Source organism: Panthera uncia, chromosome F1, assembly GCF_023721935.1.
Source record: "Panthera uncia isolate 11264 chromosome F1, Puncia_PCG_1.0, whole genome shotgun sequence".
Classification (NCBI taxonomy): Eukaryota; Metazoa; Chordata; class Mammalia; order Carnivora; family Felidae; genus Panthera; species Panthera uncia.
The window spans coordinates 42,511,839-42,522,637 of NC_064813.1; the positions used below are offsets into that span (position 1 = coordinate 42,511,839).

Consider the following 10,799-nt stretch of genomic DNA (forward strand, 5'->3'; position numbering starts at 1 on the left):
CCCCGCCCCCGCACGCGGCGGTGGCGGCGGCGGCAGCGGCGCGGGTCGTGGGGCCGCTACCCGCCGGGCGCGCGCTCGGGGCGTTCCTCGCCGGGGCCCGGCCTGCCAGTCTCTCCGCGGCCGCCGCCACTCTCAAACCCCCCGGCTGCGTCCGGGCCCCTCCCAGGCGCCGTAGCCGCCGCGCGTCACTTCCGGGGGCGGGAAGGGTGGGGCGGCTGTGGGAGTAGGACTGAGAACTGCGGCCGTCCAGAAGTCCGGGTCCGGGAGTCCGGGGGTCCCGGGAAGCGGGTGTGCGCGTGGGCGCAGTGAGGATGCCCCCTGGAGCTCCGCACTCGCCGCTCTCCGCCGGACTGAGTGGCTACTAACAGCCTGCTGAAGCGCCCGACAGAGTCCGCAGCACCAAAGCTGCCATCTGTGCGGGGGAGGGGGGGGGACACCTCGGACGGCTTGGGGCCTCACCGCATCTCCCGCGCCCGATAGTGGAGGTGGCGCTCGCCGGGACCACCTTTGTTGTTGCTAAGCTGAAGCGTGAGGGCTTCTCTCTCCCCGGTCACTTGTCCTGCCTTGACCCTGGCTAGATGGACGGGGGAGTTGGTGCCGCTGCAGCTTGTTCATCCGAGTACCTGCTCCCGGGATGCTAAGAACACCCCCGGTGAATATTATGTCAGCACTGTGGCTCGCTAGCTCGGGGACTGACAAATGGAGTCAGACCTGGAATCCAGTCGTGGCCTTGTCCTTCACCAACTCCCAGATCTTAGTAACTTTAACCTCCCCAAAGCTTCATCATCTGTAAAATGGAGAGAACCCAGTCTCAGAGTTGTGATGATTAAAGCAGATAAGGTGCATAAGTCACCTAGCAGAGTTTCTACCACATAGGTTCTCGTAAACAGACTTCCTAAGGAATCAAGCCACACTTGGTATTAGCGACTAGTTGAGTAATTTAGCAGCAGCAGAAGAGATGTGCAGTCTGTAAGCTGGACTCCTGAACCCTCGAAGAAATCGCTTGCATATTCTTTTTAACAAGAAGCCAGCTAGGCCGATGTCTGAGTTACTTGGTCATATACTAGCTGTAAGACCTGCAGTGAGTTACTTAACCTCTCTGAACCTCAGTTCCCCATGTTAAATGAGGATGATAAGGTGCAGCGTTGCTGAAAAGATCAAATGAGATAAAGACTATAATGTGCTTCGTGCATTTCCTGGCACATAGTAGACACCCAGTAAACGATGATATCATTTACTTTTGCCTCCACCTCACCCCCCCCCCAATTGAATTCAAGGTAAAATTAATTGAACTCACAGAGTAAAATATGATCCTATAATCCCTGTGTAGGCTTTTGGAAGAGAATTGGCACTTCATTTTATTTCCAACCTCCTGCCCTAGTACAGAGTAATTGTAACACGGAGGTATTCCTGTAAGACCAGCGCTACCAAAAGATGTTAGCTTTCTAAAAATAATTTCACCGGAGGATGTAAACATATTTTCATTAAGAGGAAACCTGCAATAACTGAAAAACACCAGCACTCTTGGCCTCTGATATAAAAAATTTTCCTTACAGCAGTTTCCATTTTAGAAACCGAGAGGAAAAAATAAGAATTATTAAGGTAGGCTATTTAAGATACACTCTTGGAAACATTTGTTTATAGAAAGATCTCATTCTAAACCTTGTATCAAGAACAGTTAAGGCTAGGGGAACTCTTCTACAGACTAGCCTGTTCTCCCCAAGCTACAGTAAACATCTGATTCAGCCCCAGGGTCTATTGTATCACAACCCCTTTAACACTGAGCTGATAGTATTGTCAATTGCAGTGTATTTTTGGAAAAGATCCTACTTTGGGAGTTCTCAAATTAGTCCTAGCAAGTCTGCTTTTAAATTGACTTTTTTTTTTTTTTTTAAATAGTACATGTTGACCGCAGAGAAACTAGAAGATAAGTCAGATTTCAGATTAGTGAACTTGGGGGGGGGGGGGGGGATATTATTGTGCCTGCTTTTCCCACTCAAGATTCTATAAATACAGAATCTCTCTCCATGGTTCCTCACACAACAGATGGTTGTTTTTGCAAACTCCATGGTGGTTATGTTGCTTTTTTGTTACTTTGGTCACTTTCTCACTCAATAGGTAGATTTCCAATGGTAGCCTTGGCTACTCAGGGCTATGCCAATTAAATTTGCAGATTTTCTTTAAGTATTTAATATGTGTTTTTCTGCTTGAACTGCCCTAAAATTGTGTTTTTTAAGCAATCGAGTTATCCCAGCCCTGCCAGCTCTGCTCCCCTAATTTAATTACATTTCCTATCCCAAGAACACCTAGTTCTTACGATTATTTCTTAAAGCAACTTCCCTTTCCCTGTCTTCTTTTTCACTGCTTCATCATTACCCCAAATTAGTGTCCCTTTTTCCTAGAGAAATATTTCATGGACTCTGACTGAGCAAACATGGAACCATCCGATTGCCTGTTCTGTCTTCCCCAGCCATGTGTTGTAGCACATGAAATAAACAAGAGAGAAGTTTAAGTCAGAGGAAGCGTCAACACCCCCACATAGGGTCAGATGTGAAGTATGGCTGACACAAAAGAATAAAAATCTGGGATTTCTGGGTTCTAGCTTTTCAATCTCTCTAAACTCCAGACTTGATCTTCTTGAGAAAATCCTTATGACCTATCCCTTCTGGGCCTCACTTTCAACATCTTTAAAAAATAAAAGATAGGGGCGCCTGGGTGGCTCAGTCGGTTGAGTGTCCGACTTCGGCCCAGGTCATGATCTCGCGGTCCGTGGGTTCGAGCCCCGCATCGGGCTCTGTGCTGACAGCTCGGAGCCCGGAGCGTGTTTCAGATTCTGTGTCTCCCTCTCTGTCTGACCCTCCCCTGTTCATGCTCTGTCTCTCTCTGTCTCAAAAATAAATAAACATTAAAAAAAAATTTAAAAATAGAAGATATTCATACCTTTCAGCTTGTAGTCTGTGGTGGATGGAGGAAAAGAAGAAGACAGTCGATCAAACTATGCTTTGAGTACTTGTTGAATGACCCTATAGTTATGACATTTTTAGGACTTGAAATGGTAAGGTTATCACTGAAAATAGAATGCAGGCTAACTGGATACTGAATATGGCAGCATTTGCCAACCCCACTACCTGCCAAGGCCCTAAAATTCACCAAAGACAACCAGTAACATGCTGGTTAGAAGTATCTTTACACTAAGACTATTTTTCTGGGCAAAGAAGTTCCATCCCCAACAAGACTTATAATCAGAGGCTATTCAAGGTCCAGAGAAAAACGTCCTTGAATAAGGTATTTGTAGCCTCTGAGCTATGAGGGAAGCTCATGGAAAAATCTTTCAGCCCTAGCTGTAATCTTCACCCAACTCCCTGTTTTCCCACAGAGGACATGACAAGACATGACTTATTGCAGTTACGTGCCTGGGGCGTAGTACCTGCCTCACACATTTCATGACCTATCCCAAACACACCTCAAAAATAACTGCGTATTCTTTTCTTCATTGGAATCTACGCCCAGCCTACTTCTTCCCTCCTCCACTAAGGTTTTTTTTAACTTAAGACAATTTTGTTGGTCTTTGAAACAGGTACTTTCTCTTAGCTGTGAAAATTGATACAGAATATGTACTAGAGAAAAAGAACAGAGCCGATCACCTCTTTCCTAATTGCCCTTTGCAAAAGATGCAGCTTGATGGACAAAAGTTCATGAAATCCACCTTGTGGGTAACCGTATAAGATTCTGTGTGGTTTGACTAACTCATTGTAGGATATGTACTTCTCTGAATTCTAAGCCAGAAGTTTTGCTTCCTCTCTTGTGTGTTTTATGGCAACTGACTTGAAAATTTTTTTTTCACTTAAAATTAATTCAGATACGACCACCGAAAGGTTTTGTTCATTTTTTAGGAATTGTCGCTCGTGGACCAGCGACACTGGCACCCTCAGAGACCATTATTGCTATCCACGACTTCCATGGATTTTGGAGTCCCCCCACCCCCTGCATTATCTCTTTTGATCCCTATTGACCTAGACAAAGAATTCAGCTAAGGATCCAGAGATGCCGGGGAAGGAAAAGTCAGGCTGGGGTAAGTGCAGCTCTTAGAGCGGTGTGCTTTGTGGTGAGGAGGGAGAGGGAGGGAAATTACCACCTCCCACCGCATTCAGGAACATTTCCGGAAAGAGGTGGAGTTTGAAAGACTTGGTGCTAATTCAAAAATGTGTAATGCCAGCTTTTTTCTGCCTTACTTTATTTATCCAGCTGCGAAACAAAATTAGTTTTGCCATGCTAAAGAACGCATGGCTGGTGAGTTGGATACCCACTTCAGAAGTGGGACACAGCCACCGGCTTCCCTCCTTCAGACTCTCAAGGAAGAAAATTTGAATTCTGTCTAGGCTCACCCCATAAAATTGGGAAATTGTTGGTCTACAGGGCTTAATCCCCCCTCCTTCTTTCTCTCAGATTCTCCCTGCTTCTTAGAAAATGCAGCTGTGATGCATGTAACCGATTATGTCTAGAAATCAGACTCCAATGACAGAGCCCGGAAGTGGAGGGAGAACAGGGGCTCTCCTATGATGGAAAAGAATCCGATGACAAGGTCTCATGGAGCAAAGAGAATTCTGGTTAGGTTTTGTTTGGAATTCTATCCCTGCCCTGTGTGTGTATACCTTATCTGTGTTTTTTTGCTTCCTCCCCACCCCCAACCCCAGCCCTCTCCCTCGGCCTTATTTTTCTTTCCCTGTCTACTTTTCCTTTCCCTTAATATTTTTAAAGCTTATTTATTCACTTATTTTGGTAATCTCTACACCCAATGTGGGGTCAAAGTAAGGAACCCAAGGTCAAGAGTCACATGCTCTTCCAACGTAGCCAGCCAGGCACCCCTTTCCCTTTTGACCTCTCTGCCTTAACCCTGCCACTGGCAGCCTTGAGGATTTATTAGCCATGAAAAGTGGTCCTTAGGCCTGAGAAGATTTCATATCAATAAATATATCTTTGGGAGCACAGGGCTGGCTCAGTTGGTAGGGCATGTGACTCTTGATCTCAGGGTTGTGAGTTCAAGCTTCACGTTGAGGGCAGAGTTTACATAGGAAAGAAAGAAAGAAAGAAAGAAAGAAAGAGAAAAAGAAAGAAAAAGAAAGGAAGAAAAGAGAGGGAGGAAGGAAGGAAGGAAGGAAGGAAGGAAGGAAGGAAGGAAGGAAGAATTAAGCAATGCTTTATAAAATGTATATGTAATTTTTAAGCATTAACTGTGTGCCGAGCACTGCACTGGACACAGGAGATGCAAAGATGACCGAGACCAGTCTCTTTCTTTAGAAGTTTCTAAAAGAGGAGGGGCTACAACCCATTGTGACACAGGAGGGGGTGTTAGTTAAATAGGGGTGAAGACTGTGCTGGGGGAAGGGAGGAAGGTCAGAGGCTCCTGGCGTCCTGGGAGGGGGGTACTTGGAGGAAGCGGGAGAGGGTTTGGAGGGCAACGTTCTGTTTGGGATGCTCTGCCTGTTCCCCTGCCCAGCTGGGCTCATGGGGCCGGCTCCTACGTTAGGTCTCAGCTCAGCTCCGATGTCACCTGCTCTAGGGTGTGTGACCTCCACTGTCTTCTGTGGCGGCCAGCGCTGACCCTGCTTGTGGCCTTCACCACGCTCACCTTAAGTTTCTCCTCTGTTCCACCCTTCAGACCGAGTCCTCCAGAGGAGAGCCTAGATCTCAGTCACCTTTCCAGTCCGGGACGCGGTGGCGCAGGCCCTCTGCCAGGTGCTGCTCAGTAAGTACTAACGGGGAGACTAGATCAGCGGGGCCAAGGGGGGCCCGGGCGCAGCCCAGCGTTGCTGAAGGGAGGTGCAGGTGCGCTAGACCCAAAGCTTGAGCCCGCCCCCCTCGCCTCCTCTGCTCGGTGAGGCCGCTCTGGCCTCTCCCGGGTGCTGAGTTCTCACCTCTCCATCCTGCCGGTCAGCACGGTGGCTCTCGCCTGTCCTAAGAAAACTTCCCCTTCAACCATCAGCCTATCTTTTCCTCCCTTTCAGTATCAAACTTCAAAAAATAATGGTTTCTATTTGCGGCCCACACTTTCTCAGCTTCCACTCACTCTCCAATCTCCCGGATATGTCTGCTGTCCCCACCACTGACTCTTTGAGGCACCACCCCACCCACCGTCTCCCAGTCCTCCTCAGGCCCAGCTTAAGACATCCCCTCTTTAGGTAAACACTCTCTGACCTTCAAAGCAGGCTTAGGTGTCCCATCTTGGTGCCTTCCAGGAGACGCTGGGCTCTCTTGGCCTCCATGATTCTCCCTCTAGCTCTCTAACCAGTTTTTGTCTCCTCTGTCTTTGGACTGTGGTCCCCTGACTCACGCCCCACACGGGACCTCATTCTCTCCAAGGCTTTCTTCACCACCCAAAATGCTGAGGACCCCCAACTTTTATTTCTGACCCCAAATTCTCCCCTGACCTCTGGATCCCTGTCTCCCATTTCCTACAGGGTTTCTCCTTCTGAATATCCTCATAACCTTTCCATCTCAGAATATATGACTTGAGGGGCGCCTGGGTGGCTCAGTCAGTTAATCGTCCAACTTCGGCTCAGGTCATGATCTCGTGGTTCGTGGGTTGGAGCCCCGCATCGGGCTCTGTGCTGACAGCTCGGAGCCTGGAGCCTGCTTCAGATTCTGTGTCTCCCTCTCTCTCTGCCCCTCCCCTGCTCTCTCTCCCTCTCTCTCTCTCTCTTTCAAATACAACTAAACATTAAAGCATACACATATACATGTATATATATACATGTATATATGTACATGTATATATATGTGCATAAGTATATATATATATATATATATATATATATATATATACCTTGAACTCATTGCCTATACCTGCCACCTGAACCAAATCCTCCTTCCTTTTCCAACTGAAAGCGCCACCCAGACCGCTCATGTACCCTAACCGTTCCTTCTTCCTCACCCTGCATACGCATTCCATGGTCTGTTGTACCTCCTCTCTAGAATATCTCACATCCATCCCCTCCCCAGGGCTCTCAGTGTCTCTTGCCAGGACTATGGCAAGCCTTCTGCTTCCTCTTCCCGGCTTCCAGGCATGTCAGCCCACGTCCACACTGCCACAAGGGAACCTTCTGGAACACACACTTGACTGCAACACTCATCTGTTTCAGAGTGTCCAACGATTGATTTCCCTGCTGCTTCCAAGGTAAAGTCCAAACTCGAACCTGACAGACCTGTGATGGGCAAGGTTTAAAGGCCACGTCACCCTTCCAGTGATCATCACTAATCACTGTTTTGATCAGTGACCCTTTCCATTCCGATCCCTTTTCAGCCTAATCCAGCCTCACGAGCTACAGGCCCTCGGACACGTCCAACACCACCAGGACTCCAGTCTTTTGTCAATACTGCTGTCTCAGCCTGGACCGTCCCCTCCACTCCACACAGTTCCCTGAAAGCGAACAGTGTGGCTGTCATCTTCGCACAACCCGTGTGTCCCAGCCTTGTGCCTGGCACATAATAGGGACTTAGTAACTTTTGAATAAAGAGCTCCCAGGTTTTTAAAAAAAAAAAATTTTTTTTAATATTTACTTATTTTGGAAACGAGAGAGTGAGATGATCCCAAGCAGGCTCCTCACTGTCAGCGCAGAGCCCGACACAGGGCTCGAACTCACGAACCGGGAGATCATAACCTGAGTCAAGATGAAGAGATTAACCGGCTGAGCCGCCCAGGCGCCCCAGAACTCCCAGTTCTTAGTGTCATTTCTTCATTTCTTCACTGCTTCTCCTGGCCCCAGCGAGATGTGATTGTTGGCTTCCGGGCTTCATTCATTTAACAGATTTCGTGAGTTCCTGCTACGTTTCAGGCACTGTGCTAATGGCGGGGGTGGGGGGGGGGGGGGATACGAGAAAGTTCAGTCTAGGTTAATAGACTGTCAAGTAAATGATTATAACACTGAGGTAGGTACCGTGATGAGTCCTCTGTCACGCACCTTCGCCGTAGAGAAACTAATACGAAAAGCCAAACGATGGCCATGCTCGTTGGGGAGCATGGTGTCTGGGCAGCGGGAAGGGGTTGGATGAATCAATCGTTCTGTGACACCTTGGTCCATTCAGGCTATTCTAACAAGGTACCACAACCTGCGTAGCTTCCAAACCACAGAAATGTATTTCTCACAGTTTTGAAGGCTGGGAAGCCCAAGAGGAAGGCATCAATGTGGTGGAACTCTGGTGACAGCCTGCTTCTTGGTTCACAGCTGTCAGCCCTCTCTGTGCCGTCACGTGGCGGAAGGGCTGAGGAACCCCTGTGGGGTCTCTTATACAAGGGCACGAATCTCATTCGGGAAGGTGCCACACTCATGACCTAAGCACCTTCCAAAAGCTCTTCTTCCCAACACCGTCATCTTGGGGCGCCCATGTGTATGACACACAGCTTCATACGGCACGGACCAACCTGTTGGGCGGGGTGAATGGTCACGTTTCCTCCTCTCCGGACCCCACTATTTGTGGCAATCGGTCATTCTCCACCGCCCCGTATCAAAGAATCCCAGGGTTAGAGGTACTTAAGAAGAGTGTAGACCAACCATTCCTTGTGCATGAATCTCCTCCCTGACACGCACCAAGCACTTGTCTGGCCCGTGTTCCGGGACTTCCAGTGCAGAGAACGCCCGAGCCCCCGCAGCAGCCCAGTTACCCCTTGACTCTCGCAGTCCGTGTTCCCGGAGCCTTCCCCAGCCCTGCGCTCCGGAGAACACGGTACAACCCCATTCCTTCCTCTCCAGGGCAGCCCTTCCGACAGCTGCTGAAGACTGCTCCCCAGCCCCCTGAGGGGGTCTCTCCCGCGCTGAACACATCCTCCTTTCCTTCACCTTCCTCACACGATGGGGTTTCAAGTATCCTCACCGTCTTGCCCATTGCCTTTGCTCTAAATAGGATGGGCAGTTACTGTCGTGGCCAGATGGGCTTTCTCTTTGACCCAAAGAGAAAAATCCATCATAAGCTTCATACAAGCCAAAAAGCAAAAACAAAAACAAAAAACAAACAACAAAAAAAGCCCCATTACACCTAAGGTTTGAAAATGGGCTGCTGGCTGCCTCACCGCTCCAGATACCCCGCCACCCACTGCACCCCCGGCACCCCCCAGCGTAACTAGGAAGGCAGAAGGCATGCACTAAAAATGTTCTTTTTTAAAAGATGTAAGCACTACCGCTGGAGATCTGTATTTTCAGAAGTTTTCTGTGAGCTCACTGAAATGAAGGCGTGGGCCACCTCCACCATTCGTCCCCCCGCAGGGACAGTCTCAGCTTCCCAGCCTAGCAAAGCCGGCACTGCTCTGAGCCAGCTCTCGACAGAGTAATGAGGAGGTGAGGCCTGTGGCCCCCACCGTCCTCCCCGTCCCCTGTCTCCCATTGTCCTGAGTGCCCCCTTGCCTCCAAAGCATGCCGACTCCACAGGTCACTTCTACACTTCTCTGAAATTCTCACTGGCCAAGGACCTCCGAGAGGGTAGGAACTATGTCTGTCTTTCCACCCTCTACCTCTGCTATCCCCCTTCGAAAATTTCTCCTCCGAAAACATTCCGAGTCACTTGTATTCTCTTATGGACGCGTGTCAGTACCTTATCTTCCCAGGGATATTTGTCTTCTTTCTCTCTCTTTTTTTTTAATTTTTATTTATTTTGAGAGAGAGCATGAGCAGGGGAGGGGCAGAGAGAGAAAGAGAGAGAGAGAGAGAGAGAGAGAGAGAATCCTAAGCAGGCTCTGCACTGTCAGCACGGAGCCAGATGTGGGGCTCGGACTCATGAACTGTGAGATCATGACCTGAGCCACAACCAAGAGTCGGATGCTTAGCCAGCTGAGCCACCCAGGCGCCCCAAGTCTTATTTCTAATTATGGTCTCCAGTTAAGGAGACTCCAAGTATCAGCTAAGTGAGCGTGGTTGCTGGAATGTGCAGCGGGAAGAACCTTCCTTCTTGGGCTCGCACGTAACATCTGTAAACTGAGGCAAGTGTTTGATTTCTAGCTCCGACACCTATGAGCCGCTGACTTGTCTGGTGTTAGTAAAACCTCCTTGTATTAGTCATGCTTCTCCTGTGAAACACAACCTATAGGATGCTCGTAGAGAGAACGATTTGTTACAAAGAACTGGCTCCCACGGCCGTGGAGACTGACATGTCCCAAACTGTGCAGGTGGAGTTGGTGAGCTGCAGGCCCGAGAGAGCCAGTGGGTGGTTCCAGTCCAAGTCTGAAGGCCACCAGGACGACCGTGGTGTAGGTCCGGTCTTAAGACCAGCAGGCTCAAAGCCCGGAAAAAGCCAAAGTTTTAGTTTGAGTCCAAAGGCAGGGAAATGTTGATGTCCCAATTCGAAGGCAGGCAGGAAGGAGGCAGGTTTTGCTCAGAGGCAAGTCAGCTTTTTTGTTCTGTTCAGGCCTTCAACTGATTGGACAGGGCCCACCCACATTGGCTTCGCTCGGTCTTCAAATGTAAATGCTAATCTTATCCAAAAACACCCTTACAAACACCCGCAGAATGTTTGACCAAACATCTGGACACCCCAGCCCCCTGTCAAATTGACACATAAAATTAATCATGGATATAGATGATTTGGGCAAGCCAAAAGACCTAGCCCTGGTGGTGAACAAGAGACATCAGATGGGAAAGTTCTTTGACCTCTTGGACATGCAGGCAAGGCCATCCTTGGTATTTCACTCCACCTTTTCCCTGGCCCCCATCCACCAATCCCACAACTTCTTTCCACTCCCACTTCACACTTTATATTTTTTTAACACAAAGGGATTTTTCTTTATATATATATATATATAATATTATATATTT

The 10,799-nt window shown here is 48.7% G+C and overlaps 1 long non-coding RNA gene across 2 annotated transcripts in view; it reads left to right on the forward strand.

Annotated features, from left to right (window-relative positions):
- LOC125925468 (uncharacterized) overlaps nucleotides 1–7,570 on the forward strand; it is an 8,748-nt gene extending 1,178 nt beyond the window's left edge. The window contains exons 2-6 of one of the 2 annotated variants that reach the window (XR_007458837.1): nucleotides 3,894–4,072; nucleotides 4,447–4,607; nucleotides 5,660–5,746; nucleotides 7,062–7,174; nucleotides 7,301–7,570. This is a non-coding gene — a long non-coding RNA (uncharacterized LOC125925468). Of the gene's footprint in view, nucleotides 1–3,893; nucleotides 4,073–4,446; nucleotides 4,608–5,387; nucleotides 5,562–5,659; nucleotides 5,747–7,061; nucleotides 7,175–7,300 lie in introns of those variants that run through there. The other variant, XR_007458838.1, reaches the window with a different exon arrangement.
- The last annotated feature ends 3,229 nt before the right edge of the window (nucleotides 7,571–10,799 follow it).